General features: G+C 40.5%; 1 protein-coding gene across 16 annotated transcripts in view; it reads left to right on the plus strand.

Annotated features, from left to right (window-relative positions):
• Positions 1-19,651, plus strand: part of PPP2R2B (protein phosphatase 2 regulatory subunit Bbeta) — a 504,947-nt gene that overhangs the window by 391,821 nt on the left and 93,475 nt on the right. The window lies entirely within an intron of this gene.

Below are 19,651 nucleotides of genomic sequence, written 5' to 3' on the forward strand. Positions count from 1 at the left end.
CTGCTCTACCTACTAAAGACCAAAAAGTAAGAAGGGAGACAGTGAAGTAGGAAAAGAGGTTATTGCCCTATGTTTGAAAGCTAAAATGAGATAGTCATTGTATGTTTGATTAGCTCACTTGTTTATTTGTTCAATAATTCATTTATGGATACACCTGCTTATTCAGCAGTTGCTTTTTGAATATACACTCTTTGACGACCACTGTGCTAGACTATTAGGCATTTACCCTGTACTAATGGGCACATGGTCTTTAGCTGAGCTGCTTCTGAGCCAACAAGCATTGGTGATGCTGTTTCCTTCATCAGCCTATACCTTCAACTCTGGAGAACCTCCAGGCAAGTCCACCTTATCAGACTGGGTGGAAGTGGCAACAGCCTTGAAGCTCTGAATGTGCAGGGGGTTTGGAGGCTGGAAAATAGAGTAGTGAAGAGTATTAACATTGAGTCAGTCCAGGCTGGGTTAGAATTCTGGCTCCGTTACTTTCCACTGGTGACCTTGGACATATCACAGTCGTGTATCACTTAATGATGGGAATATATTCTGAGAAATGCATCGTTGGGTGACTTCATTATTGTGAAAACATCATAGAGAATACTTATGCAAACCTAGATGGTATAGCCTGCTATGCACCCAGACTACATGGCATAGCCCGTTGCTCCTAGGCTATGCAATTGTAGGGCCTGTTCCCATATTGAACACTGTAGCCAATTATAACACAGTGGTAAGTATTTTTGTATATAAACATATCTAAACATAGAAAAGGGACAGTACAAATACAGTATTATAATCTTATGGAACCAATGTTATTGACCAAAACATCATGTGGCATGTGGCTATATTTGAACACCTTGTGCCTCCAATGTCTCATCTGTATAAAGGGGGTGATGACAGTCGCTGCTTCCTGGAATTGTTGTGAGGATTCAGTATGATATTTTGTGTAAGAAAGAGCTCAGCTTGTGTAGTGGTGGCTCACAGGAAGCACTCAATAATGTTAGTTCCGTGCTGTTGTTTTAGTATTAATATCATCATCATCATCATCATTGCTATTATTACCCCCTACTAATAGTAGGCCTATTTATAAGACAATTCATGTTACTTTTCTTTTTTATACTTTTTGTACTGTTATATTTATTCTACAAACTACTCACTGATATTTACTAAGTGGCAAACACTGTCCTGGCAATATGACAGGAATAAGACTGTCTTTTGCCCCTCGAGACATGACAATCTTGGGAAAACAGCTGGATTAGGTGCCACTTAGAGTTTATACCATGAACTTCTGCCCAGGCTATACATTGCCCTTGTTTGCTATGTGGGTGGAATTTCTCAAAGGCCATCTGTAGACCCCACTGTGGAATCCTACCGTCTATGGCATACTGTGGGATTTCATATATCTGTGCTTAACCCCTGGGAAAATTCCATCCCTATGATAAAGAGGAGAGAAGGCCTATTTCAGTTTCCACGAGAGCAGAGATCCTCCCCATGCTAAGCCAGTGAGGCCAATAAAGTGGACTTCAGATGAAACAGAGAAGGAGGCCCTGTGGTGTGGCTGGGAGTTGGAAAATTCCAATTCTGGTTCCTGCTTTCTTACTAACCAGCTGTGTGACCCAGCTGATGAATCCCATTTCTTCCCTCCAAGCTTGGTTTCTACGCTGCCAAGCAGAGGACTAGGAAATGCAGATTCCCGAGACCCATCCCCAGAGAGGAGACCCAGAGGAATCTGCATTTACAGCACTTGCCCCTGGTGGCTGAGACAAGGGGTTCTGTGGTCACTGGACTCTGACATCCCTAAGGCCCACTGGAGCAATCACTTTTAGGAACCTCTGTTATTTTTCCACTATTTGAAAATTTTCAATTCTCAAATAATTTGGAGAGACATGTTATATTTGCTGTATAATTATAAATACCTGTATCTGTATTTGCCTCCTCTTCTCTCCTAGTCTTTCAAATATCCTGCATTTCAGTGTAAACATCCACACCACAGCACTCTTTAAATGTAAACAATGAAAAGTCCAGCTTCCTTTTCTTTTTGATCCCAGTGCTAGAAGAAAAAAACAAAAAAAAAAGAAGCAGGCAACCCTGAAGACTAGATTCAGAACAATGACTCCAAAAAGAGAATGAGCTGATGTGATATGAATCAGATTATAATTTACTAACATGTTCTGCTCTTGAAATATGCATTGCCAGCAACTGTGTCTTTTTTTTTTTCTTCCCTGTGCTATGATTACCTCTTGCTCACTTTCATAGTTTCCGGTTCTATGTGGGTATTGAGAGTGAGAACATTTAATAATATTCTACAGCTAATTAATCCTTCCTGTGTGATGAACCTGTTCTGTTTCAGTGCTGAGAGGCTCAGCTTTTCAAAGCAAGAATGTGACTTTATCTTTCATAGAAGATAACCTTTCAAAATCAATCTTGTTACCAAAGGAGCCTATGAGAAACATGTCTATAAAAACTATATCCCCTGCTCAAAATCATAACTTAATATAATGCAATAATCATGGTGATAATTTAATAATAACACCTTACAGTTGTAAAGTACCATTTATATTACAAAGCGTTTTCTTACCTAGTCCCTTGATTCTTCTTCAGAATAGCCAATGAGGAGAGCAGGATAGGTATTTAGCAGGTGAAAATGCTGGTATCTAGCATTCATTGATCATTTGCCATATCCCATGCACCATGCTGCACTCTATCTGTATTAGCTACCTCAAAAGGTGCAGTTCACTGTTAAAATGCCCATTTAACAGATGAGGCTCCAAGCAGTTAAGTAACATACCCAAGATCATGCCGGCCTAAGAACCAAGCCTTGATCTACTTTTCTCTGGGGCCTGAGCCCTTTAACATGATGAGGACTCAGAGAGGGGAAATGACTTACCCAGTATCACTCAATTGGTTATTTCAGGACTGGGACTAAAAATCAAGAATTAAGGCTCTTAAACTTAGACACATATATTTGGGCATTTGAGATGATTGTCTTAATAATTAGTGCCATTATTATTCCAGGTCAGGGGATCTCTCTCTCTCTCCCTCTACTCTCCCTATCCCTCTCTTCACCCCTCTCTCGCTGTCCCTCCAACCTCCCTACTCCCCCCTACCACTGCCCCCCACACCCCCACACACACTTACACATTGAGTTTCCAGATCTCTCACCTCAGCAATGGAGAAACGAAGACCATGAGGTCTCTATGCAGTTCTACTTCACATGACCCTCCACACCCCTCTTTCCCAACCTCCCACTGCCCAGGAGTAACAGGCCCTCAGAGCCCTTTTTAGGTAATGGGAACTCACCGTTAAAGTGACTTAATCAGCCTGAAATGGAAGCTGGGTGGTGAGAAATCACACTTAGCATACTTCTTCCTGCAGGATGAGCCTGGAGATATTATTTTCCTCATTATCATTAGCTGCCAGTGCCCTGGAAACCTAGGTTTGGTTGAAATCGGCATTTTTACCTGTTATAAATATAGAGTCTAGAAGGTATGAACTCCCAAGCTGTGACTTGTCATAATCTGCCCAAAATGAAGGTAGTGTGATGAATTCCATTTTTCTAATGGATTTTATTCAAACATGCCTTACAACAAATAAAAACAATTATAGCCACCATCTATTGAGTGCTTACTATGTGCCAGGTGCTAGATTTTATATCCTTAATATTATACAATCCTCATAATAACTCTCTCTGGTATGTTCTGTTATTCTCTCCAGAGCATCTGAAGCTGTAGCCTCCCCTTGGTTTCAGTCTCTGCTCAAGTGCTACCTATCAGAAAGGTCCTCCTATGGAAAAGAGCACACCCACATTTTCCCATTCATTCTCTCTGCCCTTTTTTGCTTAGCTCTTGCATTGCCTAGCGTTGTCTCTGCTGTCTGCCTCCTCTCCACCCCCAGTAAAATGTAAGCTTCACAAAAGCAGGGACTCAGTTTTGTTCTCTCCCGTAGCTCCAGCACCTGGAACAATGCACAGCACATGGTAGGCCCTCAGTAAATATCTGTCAAGTGAACGGATTACACAGAAATGGAAACCGAGTTTTAGAGAAGCCAAGACGTTTGCCCAAAATTCCAGGAATTCAAACCTAGTCCACATGACTCCAAATCTGATGTTTTTCATTCTTACTCTCTACAGCTCCTGCTTTTTAAGAAAATATTAATTCCTGACCATGGGGCAGGAATGTTTTATTATTGATTGAGGTCCCTTGGAAGTTTCTATCAAAGCTTTCTTAACACACAAGCTTGATTTTGATGGGGTGGAAGGCTGGGGGTGAGGGCTGTAGAGGCTTTGCTGCCACACGGTGGGTACACAAGGGATGCACTGATTTTTAGAGGAAAGGTCAAATGATGTCATGTTTTACACAACGACTGCTTCTGACCTCTTCTCAGTGCAGGACACACAGTCTCGTGAATCTCCAGGACTAGACTTTTTCCACTGATAATGACCCCGATGTTAGCAAATCCCATTGGTGGCAATTTGGACACAGCCGTAGGTACCATCTAAGTCACTGGCCAACAGGCATTCACTTTTACCAGCCCTGACTCCTGAATGGGGACTTCGTGAGGACCGTTGCTAAAAGGTCATGAGATTAGGCAGGTTGACTGAAAAGACTAGCTAGTTTTCCCAGTAGAGAGATCCCCTGAATGAAACAGCTTATTTGATTTGTTTCCTAGAGAACTGATTAAATAGACTATTGGTTAAAGTTTACTACTAATAGCAGCTATGCATATTCAGCCTTTCTTAGTGACAGGCTTGGGTCTCAGCCGTTTGATGTATATCCTTTATCATAATTCTGTGACTTAGGCATCCTGCCCATTTTATATAAACAGAGGCTCAGAGAGGTAAGCACTGGCTTAAGGCCTTGCAAATAGTAAACAGCAAAGCTAAGAATAGAGTCCACATCTATCTGATCCCAGAGCTCCTGATCCTCACTATTATATAGGACTATTTATGGCATGTCCCTTGATTTAGACAACAGTGAGGATGACAACATCTGGTGTACAGGAATTTTCCATGTATTTTGTATCTCAGTCACTGTCTGCTATGCTATGCACTGTACCTAGCATGTACTGCAAAGTGTGGCTCTTACAAAGATAAATGAGACACAGTCTCTGTCCTTAAGGGGCATGGAGGAGACAAGTTGCAAGTGGCTGAAAGATAAAATGAATTTAATCAGTGGTTCTTAAATGACTGTGTGCCTCATGGTCACTGGGGACCCTGCTTAGAATGTAATTGCTGGCCTTGTCACTAGGTATGCTGGTTCAGAAGGTTTGAGTTGGACTCCAATAAATGGCATCTTTGACAAGGCCCCTCCCAAAAACTGCCCAAGTGGTTCTGGTGCAGGTGGTCCCTGGACCACACTTTGAGAAATAATGGAGAAGGGTAAGTGTCCTGGGAAAAGCACAGAAGATAACCATGGCAGGTCAGAAGAAGCACAAAGGAAAGAGATAAGGGATCAGGAAGAAGTTTCTGTGATACATCTGGAGGGTAGATGGGCTGTCACACTGGGCATCTTATTTGATGCTCCCAAGGATCCTTTGAGGCACGCAGGATGTGCATTGCCATTTCTTTCTTTCTAGTGGTGTGGATGTGATTATCCCATTTATAAAAAAGAGTAACTGACTCTGAGAGTCCAGGTATCTCATCAGGGTCACACAGCTATAAAGAGGCAGAACTGGGAATGAAGCACGTTCTGTCTGTCCACATCCTTTAGGCTTTCCTGCTGCCTGCGAGGTACCCATGTTGTGATACTCGTTCTGGGAGGAGGGGGGAACCCCAGGCCAGATTTAGTGCAAATTATTAGTTGAGTCAGGATCAGCGTTTACTGCCCCAGGTTTTCATTTTCGGTATATGCTTTTATAGCTGAGTCCTCTTAGGACACAGATACAGCCTTCCTCTACCGTTTTTAATTTTTTTAGACTTCCTTTTGTGATTTGTTGCTGCTCTGGGAGCTTCATATCCAATCCTTTTATGGTTTCATCTTTCCTTTCCTTACATTTGTTGGAAATAACAATGGTGTGTTTAGCTACTGCAGTGAAAAATCAATCAGGCGTATTCCATATTCACAAACTTGCAATGGCACCAACGGCTCCTGGGCTAGATTAACTTTGTGAATGTGTCATTCTCGTGTGGGTAATTTCTCAACCTTCACTCCATCCCTCCCCCACTTCCCGCCTCTGTGGGTGGATATTGAGATCTCTCATTGATTGACTGCCCCGAAAGTGAATGCTGGCATGTGATGTATGTAACTCAGCGGGACGCACATACTCTGTGTTTATGAAAATAAATAATAATTTCTGTTATCATTATTGATTGCCATCATTATCTGATTGTATCTGTCTTTGTCATGGGGTTTCAGTTATGGGATCAGAAAGCACTCCACAAAAATTCAGCTACCACCCCCGCTGTTTTGCCTTTGTGTTTTGACATGTTTTGCCTTTGGGGGATGAGGGTTAGGGATGTTTCTATTCTGCTCATTGGCTAATATTTTTGGCTAATGTTCAGAGACATGATGATTGTTGAGTTCCATGTTAGCCAAAGGAACTACATCCGTTGGAATTAAAAGAGCAGCTAACATTTATGTTAATGTTCCAGGAGCACTTGGCATACATTGGCTAATTTACTCTTCAAGACAAACCTGTAACATAGGCGCTGATATTATGCTAATTGTAGAGATGTGATAGCCGAGGCCAGAGAAGTTAAGGCACTTGCCTTAGGTTAGACAGCTAGTAAGTGGTAGTGCTTGGACTTGAGTGCACGTCTTTATGACTCCAAAACCCATGCTGCTGTACTGCCTCTTGTAAGAAAATAGAATGCCTAGTGTATGCATCTGAATATTCAGTGTAAGCCAAAACACAAATGAGTAAGCAAGGGCTGGAAAACAACTTGTCAAGGAGATTGTAAAAGTTACTGGTGCCTTGGGCATAGGTGGGCTTTCTGTTTTATTTTGGGAGAAGGCGGGGCAGGAAGGATACATGAAACTAGGTCATGGCTCACTAAAGCTGGATGATCATAAGACTCTGGGAACACCTAAGCCACCCCCAACCAACTGACTCAGAATCTCCAGGAGTAGGGCCAAGGCACCCAGCCATATTTCTCAGCCACATTCCTGGCCATTCTGAAGATCAGCGGGGGTTGAGGCCCTTTGGCATAATGGTCCCTACTCAGAAGTAGAGATTCTCAGATCTGATCTTTAAAATTCCTTCTTTTTTCCTCTTGTCTCCTCCTATCTCAAGGTTCTATATAGATTAGTCTGAGGACAACATTGTTATCAAAACGTGGTTGCCTTTACACTAAGCGAGTGATTTGATTTAGAATAAGCATCCACAATGACTCTGATTGATTGTGAACTGTTAGTGCCTTTTATAACAACTTCTTTTCCCTTCTTACTCCTGGTCAAGTCATGGGGACAGCCCACTTAGTTGCCAGTGTGCTATAAGAGCAACACTATTGCCAACATTTGTTAAATATCTATTATGTGTCAAGCCTTTTGCTAGGCAGGCACCACCTCACTGTACCCAGACAGCAGCCTGTGGAGCGGGTACTGTTGTTATTCCCATTTTGCAGATGAGGACATTTGATTCAGAGAGCTATAGCGACATGCTCATGTCTATAGCTACTAAGTGGCACAGCCATATTTTTAAACCAGTTCAATCTGACTCCAGAGTAATAACTATACTTTCTTGCAGAGGTTGGGCTGATAGAGTAACTTGTTGAAGTGTCCAGCATAATACCTGGTCATCAATAGATGCTTAGTATATGTGAATCTCTTTCTTCTCTTCCTTCCCATCTTGTCTTTTACCTAGAGACTAGGAGTTTCAGGAAAGCATGATAAATATATTGAAAAGTTCAAAGTAGCGTTACATCTAGGGACAAGCGATTCATTATGCTTTGAATCTGCGTTTGTACTGACTCTCCTAAGCTGCCTTGAGTTCAGAATGTATTCACTGACAATAAAATATTTTCTTTCATCCCAAAGGTACCTTTGTTATGCTGCACTTACCATGTAGTAATTAGATCCAACATAGATGTAAATATAAGCAGAACCCTATACCTGGCTTAGGATCGAGTTCTCTTTGTCTTTTGCTCCCAAACCCTTTGGAAGGCATCCATGGCTTCTTGAATGTGATAGGAACTAATAAAGGACACCTCCCATATGTACACTCAATGGCAGTGGGAAGCTGAGAAGTCCACTAGGGTCAGAAAAAGAACAGAATCACATTACAGAAGAAAATCTGGACGTTTCCATGACCTCTGCTGCCATTTATCTTGAGATTCCCTGGCCATAAAGCCTGATAGGGATCCAGATTCTGACACGTTGTCTTTCCCTAACCTTGGTTGTTAAATTATCTGAATTTCTGAGATGTGGGAAGGTTGACAGGGCAGGGTTCTGGCCTTTTTCGGGCTTTGCAAACAAGGATCTTCTCCCTATTTCAAACCTGATTCACACTGACCCAGATAGATTTTTCTCAAATGAGAAGTTATTAGAGTGACTCTCCCATTTTTTCATTTAAAGGACTCTCTGTATACTTTTTAACAGAAGTGAAAAATCAAGGATAATGGGTGATTGAAGGGGGGAATACTTTTATTTTCTGAATTTTTCAGATGAAATTATCTGAATTTTGAGCGTAATAGGAAAGACACTGACCCCACACCAGGTCCCATTTCTGAAGTGTAAGCTCACTGTTGCTGGAGCAAGGGGTGTGTCTCCAGTCCCCAAAACTACACGCACGTGGGCCAGTGTAGGCGCTTACATGGCACACAGCACCCAAGCAGGGCATTGCTCAAGAAACCTAAAAATGTTAACAAAGTAAAGACCTGACTTTTATTTCTTTTTCAACTAGACTTTACTAATAGGAGATCAAAAATACATACCTAGATCCCTTTCTGCTACTAGGTTTTGCAAAGAACTAATTTGAAATCAATAGAGGACTTCTAGGGCCTCTGCTTGTTATGCATTAGGATTTTTGTAGAAAATAATTAGTGCAAATGGATTTGGAATCAAGCTCAATAGAGGACATGATCACTTTGATCCTAGTACATTGCAAGCCAGGCTTCGACTGATGCATTGATATAAGCATTTTAAATACCAGTCCTTACCGGAGAAAAATATTTTAAATATTTCCCTAAGAGGAATGGTATATAGCAAGATACTGTCTTGTCTTTGATGCATAAAAACAAGATGTTGGTTGGAGAAAACTACTTATAAGGGTGGTTTTATGTTAAAGGAGACTGTGTTCAACAGAAAAAAATGTTTTATTCTCTGGTTTCCTTAAAATGGTTTAGCAAAAATGAAAGGAATTTTCTTTTTTTTTTCCATTTATTTATTTTATTGCATTTTAGGTTTTGGGGTACATGTGAAGAACATGCAAGATTGTTACATAGGTACACACGTGGCAGTGTGATTTGCTGCCTTCTTCCCCATCACCTACATCTGGCATCTCTCCCCTTGCTATCTCTCCCCTTTTCTACCTGAAAGGTGTTAGGTTTGTGTTTGTTTGGGTGGAGGAAGGTGAGTCATGCTCTTGTAATTTGTTGCTGTGTTCAGATGAGTGTGCTTTCTTTGCCAGAAAATCATTAAAAGCAGTGGTACACACACACATACACACACTCTTTCTCACAAATGTATCTAGATGACTCCAGTATATGGGAAACACTAGCTTAAACACATTTAAGCAAATTCATTTACTTCAAGGTTTCTGGAAATTTTTAATATACTAATATGCAGTATCAAATCCAAGAAAATATATGGCATGCAGTGTTTTCCACCAAACTCATTTGACCAAGAAGAACTCTTCTCTCAATTCAGGGGATCACTGTTCTCTAGAACATTCTACTCCAAATGCAGTCATTGACCCACACCAGTACACAGTGAGCTAAGGGGCTTGCACCAGAATATAAGTCATGAACTATACAGAGCCACTAAGCCACTGTATAATTCAGCTGATACTTTACTTTTTCATAGTAAGGCTTTCTCAATGGATGAAGCAATACACTGATTTTGACTTAAGCTCCTATAGCTTGTCATGGGCCAGTAATAAACAGTTCATCAATCTGTTGCTTTGAGTAGCAAGCAGTAGACCTCACTTTGGGAAATGCTGGCTAAAGGGACTGGATCAGTGAACGGGAGTTACCCCCAGCAGGAATTTCATTCTGCCCTTACTGCCTTCCAGTCACAGAATCACCTGATGGTACAAGATTCTTACAGCACCTCCCTGTTGACATTCAAGTTCATTAACATCAACTGAAAACATACTAGTGCTTGACATTGTATCAGGAACTTTGCACATTTCCTAGTGTAATTGCTAACCCCATGAGCTATGATTACCATTTCGCGATGAGGAAACAGCAGCATACGGAGAAGGCGATTTGTGGGTGAATCGTCCATCCGTGAGCAATTGGCTGAAGCACAGTTCACTGCTGCCTGTCTAACTGCAGATGCCTCACTGTTAACCACCATGTTGCCTGGCCTCCCAACAGCAATGGCTTTTAACCATCTGAGCCATGGAGGCCTTATCCTACTTTAGAGACTATTTGAAGCAGAAAAGAACCATTAGCCAATCTAAAACCAGTCACTCTTCACAAATGTTTCTTTCCGTCTAACCTAACATTTATCTAATTTACCACTTATTAAAAAAAGATGCCATACATATAGTCATGATGGACATATGTGGACTCTGCTCTTATGGGGCTTGCAATCCAGTGACTAGGAATCCTTGTTTTGAAAATAATCACAATGGGCTAGGAGCAGTGGTGCACGCCTACAATCCCAGCGCTTTGGGAGGCTGGGGTGGGTGGATCACTTGAGCTTAGGATTTCAAAACTAGCCTGGAAAACATGGTGAAACCCTAACTCTACAAAAAATGCAAGAATTAGCCAGGTATAGAGGTGCATGCCTGTAATCCCTGTAGTCCCAACTACTTGGGAGGCTAAAGTGGGAGAATTGCTTGAACCTGGTTCAGTGAGCTGAGATCAGGCCACTGTACTCCAGCCTGAGTGACAGAGTGAGACCCTGTCTCAGAAAGAGGAAGGGAAGGGAAGGGGAGGGGAGGCGGGGGGAAGCGGAGAGGGGAGAAGAGGCGAGAAGGAGAGGAAGAGGAAGATGGAAGAGAAGGGAAGGAAAGAAGGAAGGATGGAAATAAGGAAATTTTTTTAAATGTATGAGAAACAGCATAATACCATTAATGTGAAAAATAAAGCACTCCTATACGACACACACACACACAAAAATAGTGACATCAACTTAATTTGCCCACTCTTAACATTATAGCCAATCCCATTGTACATTTAGAAACGACCTGAGTTCTTTCTCCACATTTTCTTCTCCACTCTGCGGTCTCACTTCCTCTCATTATTTTCAGGGATTGAGAGTTCTGCAACATTCAATTAAATAAGGACACTGTCTGTTTAATGCAAAAACTTGCAGACACAAGGTGAAAACTCTGTCCAATTATCTTGCCAGTTCAATACCAAACATAGAGATGTTTAAAAACTTCTGAAAGCTTGATTTTTTAAATCATAAGCTCTCCAAATTTAAAGAGCATCTAAGAAAAGCATCCTATGGGAGAAACATAAGATTGTCAGTGCAGACAACAGAGCAGGAGTTCAGGAGTTATAAGGTTAGAGATTAAGATAGAAGTGACAAAACAAAGCCACACTGGTTATCATTATTCCTTCCCACAGTGAAATCCTTTATGCAGATGGACTCAGAGGTGACTGCCACACCAATCTCAATTAGATATGCCCTTGCACTACGTGGTGGTCGAACCAATTAAGAACATGGGCACCACCTCGGTTTCTTGCTATGCATTTTTAAAAATTAATTCCACAAGCACTTATTGAGTCCCTGCTGTAAGCCAGGTACTGTGATTAGCCCTGGAGTTGTAGAAGTGAACATGGTGAACATGAAAGATATGGTTCCTGCCCTCATGGAGCTAGCCGTCTCTTTTGGTTGGAAAAAGCATACATCAAATGCTCCTAATGTAAAGCTGACAGTGTAATGGGACCTCTAGAGGAAAGGTGCATGGTATACAGGAGAGCAGATGATGGGGAGAATTTGATCTTTTCAAGGTGAGCAGAGAATAATTTCCTGAGCAATTAATATTTAAGCCAAAGCAGGAGGCAGGTAAGAAGACTTGCAGGAAGAATGGTCCAGGCAGAGGAGGTGGCATGCACAAAGGCCATCAGGTAGGGAGTAGCACAGGAAAACACAGTGGGGAAGGAGGGCCGGGTGGCTGGAATGCTGAGTGCGGGGGATGTGTGGCACCAATAAGGTGCAGGTGGTGAGGCAGCTTATGGCTAGATCAGGCTAAGCACCATAGGTCTTGTTAAGGAACTCGCCCTTTTTCTCATGAGCAATGCAAGCCCTCACTTCTCTGTAAAGGTCATTTTTTTGGAACAGCCCTACTTTTCCCAGATGGCTAAATGTTCTGCACCCAAGGTAGGATGTTGTTCACCAAGGTGGAAAACCACCTAGCCAGTTCCTGGCAGAAGCGTTTAAAGTTGGGAAGCAAACGACATTTTGTCAGTTTGGCCATGTTGCCCTCTAGCCCCCAGCTGCCATTGTTTCCTTACATGTCAGGGCATGGCCTCCGCAAGGCTTCTCCAATATCAAGGTGTCCTCCCTCCAAGGTGAATCCACCCATGAGGGATTGAATTGTTTGGAGGGTCATAGAACCTGACAACTCCCTATTACACAAAGGAAAAGATAAGCTTCCGATTAGTCCTGGGGCAGGAGGAAGCCAAGATAGAGTGCACCTGTCAGAACTGCTTACGACATATAAATCATTACCTCAATTTTCCATGCAAGCGGCGGGCCAGAGAGAGAGAGAAAGAAGTGACCGAGGTTGGCTAGCCGTGCAGAACCATATGAAAGAGCTCCCGCTTCCCTCCAAAGCAAGATTTGCTCTGCCGTCCATGCAAAGAAAACCAAGCCCCATGCCCAGAGGAACGACAAAGACAAATGCCCGCTGGCTCCAGAAAGGGGCAATTTGTTTCTATGGCATTTGCTAACAGCATTTGCTGCTAATCTAACAATAGCAGCCACCAAGCGTTTCCCAGACTTTAACTGGGAGCATGCTTAGTATTGCACTTGCTATATGTCTGATCCTAGATTTCTCTTCTTTTTAATTGCCATAATAATCATGGTTGTTATTGTTGCCATTTTCCTTTCATTCATTGGGCAAAGATCTCTGAGGCAGGCCAGTTGTGACTAACCTGCTATCCCACAGTTCAGGATACCAGGGCATTTATAGACAGGGCAGGGATGGGAGACATAAAAATAGATTGAATGAAAGATAGCAAGTCAGAAGATGCTCAATAAAGATTCAAAAGCTTAAGTTGATTGGACAGTACCCAGATTTTAATTGCAATTTATATTGTATAAAATGCCACGCATTTAGCAGAATGTGAGAACCTGAAAGATCCTAGTTGGAGAAGCCCCAGCACTGAGTAACTACTAACTTATAAAGCAAAGCTCAAGAAACACCAAGTCTTGTGCTTCTTCTGGGCTACTCTGGACAGAGTAGATAACACTATGGGGGAGACTGGTTCGTTCTTCAGAATAGGTGTAAGCTCAGTTCCCAGAACTTTTGAGGAGTTTGGTGAGTGGCACCCACATTGAGAGGGAACCACCTGTTTGTCCAGCCCAGATATCCCTGCTGCCAATGACGGAGGAGACTTTTTTTTCCACCTTGGTGTATTTTAATGGAAAGCATGTTCTCAAAATTACAACACCCCGACCCAAGATATATGAACTGCCAGTTACATTCCCTAGGATCCAAAAGGGAAATATAAGAACAAACCCGAAATGTACATCAAGACAGTACACAAAGGGATGCAGAAGCTGAGTCACATGGATACTTTAAAATAAAACAAAATAATTGTTTGTTTGTTCAAAATGTGTGAGCAAAATGTTCTTACTCCCAGGAGAAATGGTGGGCAGACTTATTGCTACTTATCGTCTAATAGGGGCAGAAATCCCATAGTCGGGATCATTATGGGAGAGAGTCTAGGGCTTTAGAGTGACAACTCCAGGTTTAAATTCTAGTCTTTGTATGACTCTGAACCTTTTACTTAAGCTCCCAACATATAAGTTTTATCATCAATAAAGTAGGGATAATATTCTTTTAAGTATTTCATAGGACTTGTCAGGAAAAAAAATATTAGCACAGTATCTGGCTTTTAATACTAACCATTCAATAACAGGTAGCTAGCTCCAAGTTGGAAATCAGGAATGCTCGGAACAGAGAGATAACTGGGAGACTCCAGTTGCTACTTTTGGATGGAAGAATACATTTACAAGAGGACAGATAAGAGGGAAGAGTTTCTAACTTGGTTGTATGGCCAGAGTTTATTTGCCTAAGACATACTGACCTTAACATGTAAGACTTCTTAGTGAATATTTCTATCCCTTGCTGGAAGGAAATTCCTATGAGGGATTCTCAATAAAATTCTGCAAGTGCAGATAAGATGGTGATGAAAAAGAAATCATCAGTTTGAGGTTCTGTGGATAAAGGGAGGTAAGTGAGCTCACCCCCTAATGCCTGTTTTAGAAAGACCAGTAAACTTTCAAGTTCTTACTGAGCTAAGAAAGATGATATGCTCAGGAGTCACTCCTTTCTAGGGAAGAAGCTGCAGTCAAGTCTCATGTGAATGGCCTCTGTCTGGAAAGCTGCTAAAGTCAAGAGTCTAGTTTGGAATCTCCCTTTAGATTCTCTGTTTCAATCATTAGTCACCAAAAATGCAGAATTCTCAGCCTGGGCCATGGAATTCCCCTTAGGTTAAAGGATCCGCTATCAAATATTAGACTTTCTGTCTTTATTTTCAAGTAGCGATAAAAAAAAGTCTTCTAAATGGGTTAATTTTCCTTAAATAAAAACAAACCCAAAAAAAGTTCTGTGGATAATTTCTCCTTTGTCTGGACCACTAAGGGAAAAAAAATATTTTTTCTTCCAGCACAAGTCCATTATTAACCCATTTAAAATTTGCAAATTAAGATACAACATTAGACATTAGTACTGACTTTCCAGAAATTTTTCTCTTAATTGGACTGCATTCCTATAAAATATCATCCTGCCAGCATCTGTGGTAAAATAGATTCTGGAAAAACAATGTGCCATGCCAAATTATCAGGTAGAATTAGATTGCTCTATATTTCTGTTTGATAACAACACCGTGCCTTAGCATAATTCTTGTTGATTATCAGAAAGGAAAAAACCATAATTTAGTTAGATGTGCTTTTTTGGCCTTGGTCCCCTTCTTTAAAAAAAAGAAAAATGTATGAACAGAAGCATTTGCAAGTGCCATATATGTTGAGAGAATGAAATTCCAAACAGTCTGTAAACTTAGCTTTTCTGCAACCTTAAAAAATAAAAATGCCTCCCTATATTTGGTGTCATAACTCCAGATCTGGGTTTATCTCATTTTCTATATTTCAAGACAAAAAAAATTTACATGACTATAAATATATCTAGAATAGAATGTCATGTTAAGCTAGAGAGTTCTCGTGAAGGAAAAAATAAATCGTTGGAGAGAGTTGTGAGTCAGACTCTTTAGAGAACATGGAAATTAACAAGAAAGTGTTAAATGAATACTCAAATTGAACAGCTGCATATACTACTTATAGAGGGAGGGTGGTTTGTCTGCCATTTTTATTTGTTTGCATGCTGAACCAAACTATGGTGTCCACTTTCCCTAGCTGTCCTTATCCATCTCAGTTTCTGCAAGCAGTTTTCCCTGTTGAGAAAGATAATGTAACTTTAATCTGGAACATGTGAACAAAGTCTGCCTACCCTTTCTGTGTCTTTTAAGCATTATCCCCCATGTCTCCAGCAGTATCCTTTAGAAGCTATTTTTTGGCCTCCAATTCCAGACTCTACCCCTTTCTCTAGGAGAATCCACAGAAACCCTGTAAACCCCTTCCCTGAGCAAATTCAGGACTTCTCTGACTCTACTCAAGACTCAGGAATATTTAGTCCCTGTTTCCTGTTACCCCAAACAGCTTCAGATTTCCATTAGTATCAAGGGCCAATTGCCTGGTTTGATCCTCGTTCAACTTCAAAAACCAGTGCTTTGCCTTTTGAGGACTCAAAAACAAGAATGTTACTTCATAATCTTCTTCCCCTGGGAGATTTACATCTCGTCTTGCCTCCTTGGATGTCTCCCATTGTGGAAGCGGCAGCAAATAATAATTTTGCTTCAATATGTCTTCCTTTTTGGCACATTCTTACTTGTCGATCAATAAATTACCCCCTGCCAAGCTCCAGCAGCCTGGCTTCCTTCTTCACCACTTACATTCTCCTTTTGTGTTTAAAAAAGAGGTCATTATTTTTCTCTTAACCTCCAGTGAAATATTCCCTTTATTCTCTCCCTTTGTTTTGCTTATCGTTTAACTTAATTCTTATCCATCCATCCCCATCTGTACCTGCCTCCCAGTCCTCTGCATTTCCCTCTTTAATAACCAGAAGTTAATGAGACCACCCTTGGAGTCACATGCTCCTTTTCTGATCACACCAGGATAAGGAAATGGGATTTAAATAGCAGTAGCAGGTAATACAATAGAAGGAAAGCCATAGGCAGGGATTCAGCCAGTCGGTGAAACAGAGGATATACTTTTGTGCTCTCTGAGATGGATAAGGCCTCCTATTATATCTGTGCCTAAGTTTTCTCATCTGAAAAATGAAGTCAACCATCACTTATAGTATCTGCCTCATGGAGGATTAGATGAGATAAATCACATAATGTGTTTGATGGGGTGGCACACGGGAAGCCCCACATAAGTATTAGGCACTACTGTGTCATGATTATAGGAAGCAAGTGTAAAAGGCAATCCTACCTTTTACTAGGTTTGAAAGCTGCAGTTACATATGAGTGAGAGACAGAGGCATTCAGTGTCCAGCCAGGAATCCCAGCTCTATTTGTTTATGCAAATAACTCATCAAACCCACCATTTAGCAGTTCTTAACTGAGAGAAGGTACATGAAATAACACTAGACAGCCTAAGGTGAGAGATCTGTTTTCCTGTTCCCAAGACCCAATATTTTTCCTGACACAGTACATTTTCTGTAAATATTTAAAATCAACTTATATGAATCACCTAACATATCACCTTTGGATATCACTGTGTTTCCCAAAGTCTAGGATATGTGTTTCTATTGGTATAAGACACAACTGTAAGTACAGTGAAACATATAATTGAGGAAGTTATTCCCTTCTTTCTTGCTTTATAAATTATTCTGATTCCATCAAACCCAAAGTTTCACTTTGATGTTGATATTTTTTAGCCTTTCTAATAACACAAATCTTGATTTTTTTTTAAACTGAGAACTGACCTTACACTATATATCTTTTCAGTCAACTATATCTGGCCAGAATTTAAAATCCATTTTTGTTGTATTTATTTTTATAATTTTCTTCTGTTTTGACAATTCATGGAAAACTGCTTTTCCATGTATTACAGGAAGTAAAGTTCCTTACCAAAATAATGTTAGTCAACTAAAAAGCAAATCAGTTTAAAGAAAATACTAAGTGGGACAGGCACAGTGGCTCATGCCTATAATCCCAGTACTTTGGAAGGCCAAGGGAGGCAGATCACTTGAGGTCAGGAGTTCAAGACCAGCCTCGTCAACATGATGAAACTCGGTCTCTACTAAAAATACAAAAATTAGCCAGCATGGTGGCACATGCATGTAGGCCCAGCTACTCAGGAGGCTAAAGCAAGAGAATTGTTTGAACTCGGGAGGCGGAGGTTGCAGTGGGCTGAGATTGCTGCACTGCACTACAACCTGGGTGAAAGAGAAAGACTGTCTCAAAAAAAGAAAAAGAAAAAAAAACAGAAAACACTAAGTAAGTAATAGTACAGGTGAAACAGGTAAGATAAGAAAATCTGACGGGATACTAAAAGGACTGAGTTTTAGAAAACACTATTCTAATACTCCTTCAATTATTTGGAGAGCTTTTAAAAAAAAGTCAGTGTACCTAAGCCTCACCTCAGACCAACTGAGTTCATCTCAAAGTCTGTATTTTCATTTCTCTTTAAGAACTCTTAGGTGATTCTGATTTTTTAAAAGCAAGTTTAGAAATCTCTAATGACAAAAATTTGATTTTGTTTTTAAATTTTTAAAAAATACTCAACAAACATTTGTTGAATATCTGCTGTGTGTAATGTCCTGTGTCCTGGGCGCTAGGGATATGACGGAAAATAATACAGCTATGTTCACAGATACTGTGTTCACTGAGTTTTTCCTTCTTATGAATTTTGCTTCTGTGCTGAATCACAACCTGAAAGATATGAAAGTGTCATCATTTTGTGAACATTTTTGGTTATGATTCTGACATTGAGTTTACTGCAGAGAGAAACCTAAAGGCAGCCTTATTTTCCCTCTAGTATAAGAGGAATTCTTTTTTAAAGATCTAGATAATCCATAAAACTTCTTTATACTTGAAATATAATAACGTCACCAGAAAAAAATACGATGGTATTGACCATTCTCTGTAAGGTTCAGATGATATTTGAATCCTAGTTCTGCTGATCCCAAGGACTTCATGACTTACTGTGTGTCATCTAACCTCACTGAGCCTCAGCTCTTTAAAATCTGTAAAGTATTTATAGTATCAACCATGCAGGATTTTTGTGAAGCTTAAATGAGGTAAAGTATGTAAAGCAAACAGGGCATAGTAGGCGCTTTTTAAAGGGTCATTAAAGTGGCAGGTTTACAGAGGCTAGGTTCCAAAGTCGTCCCATAAAGCAAGCACCAGGTTTGGTAAAAATACTCTTGAAAAATCCTATAAATCATCCATAACATCTGTTTGTTTTTATAAACTCTATACAGAATAATATATACATATAAATATGTAGGATATAAAGAACACAAAGCTATGCAAACAATATGAAGGGCCATTTGTGAAAAATATACTTCCTTAAACCTTAGTAACTTATTCAACATCCCGCGATGCCCAGAGATGAGATCCATCCAGACTGTCTATCTGAAGAAAGAGCAGATTAACTCCCCTCCCCCATCTCATACTCACCGGGACCTCTGATCCATTATTTAAATTTGTTTCCTTCCTTTTTTCTGTTTTATTCTAAGCATATATAGTTGAATTCACATATTAAATGCATATGTGATGCAATTCAGTACATAATTGTATTCCTAGATTAGAGGCAAAATAAATAATAGAATGTAAAATAGGTGGAGGTCAGGTGCCATAATTTGATGTTCAACTACAGTGATTTTAAATGAACTTCACATTTGTTCTCTTTTCCCTCTCTGTGATTAGTTTGCCTGTCCTTTTAGGTTTTCCTTTCCTGTCTACTAGCCTCAGAGCTTGATGATTTTTAAACAAGCTCTCTGCTTTGGCTGTTGGAGAAAATAGTTTATATTTCTTCCTTCAGGAAAAAAAAAATGAATTAATGGAGTCTACGGTCCTCAAAGGACCTGTGCCCTGCTTCCTTCCATTCTGTGGCCTCATAGTTCACAACATTTGGGGGCAAAGAAGCCAGAAAGAAGTACAGAAATGGATGGCAACCTTGAAAACTTGAAGGGAATAGATAGGATACAAAGCTCTCAAAGGACAGAGCACAGTGCTGGGATATGTGAAAAGCAAACTCAACCATTCATGTGTACAATGTGGAAACACAGCCAAAGTCAAGTTGCAGAAAAAGAT

This window comes from Sapajus apella, unplaced genomic scaffold (assembly GCF_009761245.1).
Source record: "Sapajus apella isolate SASKATOON/1434 unplaced genomic scaffold, GSC_monkey_1.0 scaffold71, whole genome shotgun sequence".
In the NCBI taxonomy this organism is placed as follows: Eukaryota; Metazoa; Chordata; class Mammalia; order Primates; family Cebidae; genus Sapajus; species Sapajus apella.